This window comes from Alligator sinensis, unplaced genomic scaffold, assembly GCF_000455745.1.
Source record: "Alligator sinensis unplaced genomic scaffold, ASM45574v1 scaffold1339_1, whole genome shotgun sequence".
Lineage (NCBI taxonomy): Eukaryota > Metazoa > Chordata > Crocodylia > Alligatoridae > Alligator > Alligator sinensis.
Window position 1 is genome coordinate 1,084,479 of NW_005842490.1, and position 3,073 is coordinate 1,087,551.

Below are 3,073 nucleotides of genomic sequence, written 5' to 3' on the forward strand. Positions count from 1 at the left end.
GGAGTGCGCCCCTCCGCCTCCTCCCGCTGGAGACCGCGTTTCCCTGAATCCAAGATGCTTTGAATTTAAGGCGAACCCCTCCCACCCCCAGTAATTGGAGTCTACATAGGCAAAATGTATACATTTGATATGTGTACATGTGCCTGCCACCTCCAGGGAGGGAATCCTGCGGGATCAACACATGGAAGTCCGCCCCTCTGGGTCCATGAGTGTCTTTGTGAGCTGTGCTGAGGAGCTCTTCCATCTCCAGCTCCCTCTGTGCAAAAATGAAGTTTATTTCCTACCTATGGGGATTTTTTACCATCTTGTACCATCTACACTTTTCCCAGAGTCTGACCAAGGGACTTTGATCCCGAAAGCTTGCAGAAAAGGACAGTTTTCTTGCCATTTTCCAGTTGGTCTAATAAAAGGTATCATTTGGAACCAAGAGTTCTAGTTTTTTGCACGTACATTTGTTATAATTTTCTAGGTATAGACCCTAATTATCAGAGGGGCTTAAATTGGTCTCCCCCACTCTACAGGAGGGAAGCGGTGGCAGAGGGGCAGGTAGCTGGTAGGGGCAGGTGGCCCCCTTGCTATCTTCTAACATTCAAAACTTAGTCTGTTTTTGATCAATCGTATGCGCATGTTGTGACAGGCTGGGGCAGTGGTTCTCAACCTTTTTCAGCCACTTCTTCCCTGCCTGCCCCCTGGAGCACCTCCCCATGGTCTGCCACTAAGAGCAATGCTGTCGGGAGACTTGTCCTCCTGGGAGGGTCACCCATGGCTGTAAAGTCAAAGGTGAGGTGTCAAGTGAAGAGCAGTCCAACACAACACAAAGACCTCAGTGGTGAAGTAGGCAGATGAAAAAGTCTCCTCAATGGCTGCAAAGGCGGATGAAGGCTGCAGTGGAAGAGTAACCCCAGTTGTCTTGGATCTTCTTGCCACTGGATACAGGTTTCTCCACCAAGATCCAAGTGGTTGTCAGTGCACAATGGCCTCCTCATGTATAACACGACACGTGCAGGCTTCTCCCACTGGTCCAACATCTACTACCTTGACCTGTGGGAGTGGTCATCCTTGACTGAGGGGGATCACGGATGATGATGACAGCCCCTCTTAGCCTCTTTCCCCCCTGCCAGATCCCCACAGCCTCTGCCCTCTTTTCCCCCTCCTCCCCTTACTGCCAGGGGCTGCTTCAGCTCCATTCCTTCCCCGGCAGGAAGCACATGGAAGCACAACCCTGCGCAGCCATACAGCAGTGTCCTGGGGCTGGAGCGGGAAGGCTGCTGATTGTCCAGGTAGGGAAGGGAGCTTCCACATGCTCGGTGCTGCAGGTGGAAATGGAGCTAGAGCCGTACCTGACAGTAAGGGGCGGAGGAGGGGGCAGGCGTCTGCTGTGACTGGCCCCAACACAAGCTCTGAGCCAGAGTCCGAGCTGCAGCAGCTGCCTGTATATGTGAATCCAAAGTGGGCTTTTTTCTTTATGCTAAATGCAAGAGGGAGGAGAGAGGGGGCAAACCTCATCTCGGATCCAAGTAAACACCCTGGAACGTAATGAGACAATTTATGCCAATTTGGTATCTCCCCATCTCCTCAAAGGAAGGTCTGTTGCCCCTTTATACTCCCCTCTTCCCTTCCACCCAAGTTCCCATATGCAGCCAGTTCTCAAAAATAATACAGGCAGTTGTACTAATCTTGATTTCTTTTTTTAATCTTTTCCACTAACTACTTTACATTTGCAAATAACGATAGAAGATGTACCTACTAGCCAGGTGCAGTCTCTTTTCCTTTTTTTATTTTTCCCTGACCTGTGGTTATTTATTTGTATTTAAGAAGCAGGCATGATAATTGTATGACTTCATCTTAGCACCATACTAGAGTCTCTGAGTATTGCGCAGGCCAAGTGCATATCTGCTAAAGATTGGATCCCATGTTAGGCTCTATTGTATCATACCTAGTAAATGAAAGTTGTTTTCTAGAGCTCTTTCAGTTCACTATAATCATTTTTCTTCATAGGTAGAAAAGAAAGGAAGCTCCTAATTTTGTTTCTAGCTAAATTTCTCATAGAGTTTGCATATGTAGATTTATTAAAAGGACCTATTGAAGCACTTCAGTAAACTTTAGAAAAATAAGATTTGTCTCTATCAGTGTTAATGTCAACATTTTATCTTATAACATTCAAAACTTCATCTGTTTCTGATCATATGCACATGTTGTAACAGTCTGGGGCAACAGGTCTCAACCTTTTTAGGCCTAAGGCACCCCTCGGAACATGCCAGCTCTTAGTTTTCACCCGGTTTTTGACTACAGAAAAATAATAGAGCAATTCTTCTGTTGCAAAGAACTCAGAAAGCCCACAGCAGGTCAGATTGTTTGTAACAGTATGGATTCCTATTTGAAATCTCTGGGTTTATCTTGTGAATTATGTTTGTACACTTAATAGTGCTAACATTCTTTGGCATCCTACGATACCCCTGAAAGGCTCTCAAGGCAGCCTATGGCACCCTGGTTGAGAATCACTAATCTGGGGACTAGGCCTGTGTCCTGTTGTGAATTTATCTTTGTTTTATGACTAACATTTATAACTGTAGCTTTCAGCGTGAATTAAAACTTCCATTTGTAGTAGAAAATGAGATGTCTAGGGAATTGAAAGAGCCATCACAGTCTCACAGTACTGAGTAACTCTCCCTTGGTTTAACAGTAAAGTACGCACTGAACCACACACTTTTGAGCAAATCCTTGCTGGCAGTCTCATACAGGATTACAGCATGGAAAACCCCAGCAGGAAGATGGGAACAAAAAAAGGTGTCAGAAAGCTTTATAATCAACACACCTGTAGAAAGGCAAATACATTTCACTCCCAACCGCTCTCCAGGAGAAGTGGAGCTGGAAGATACTGACCTCTCTTGAGCACTTGGATAAAAGGCTGAGTTGTAAAAGGAGGTGACACCTGGCTATGAGGGGATTGCATATAGGAATGTGGTTCTCTTACATGATCCAAGAGGAAAGTGTATGTGTGTAAGAACTTACACAAGGCTTACACAGGCTTCCTTTGCACGCCTGTGTTCTTTTGGTCACATGGTTTCAGCAT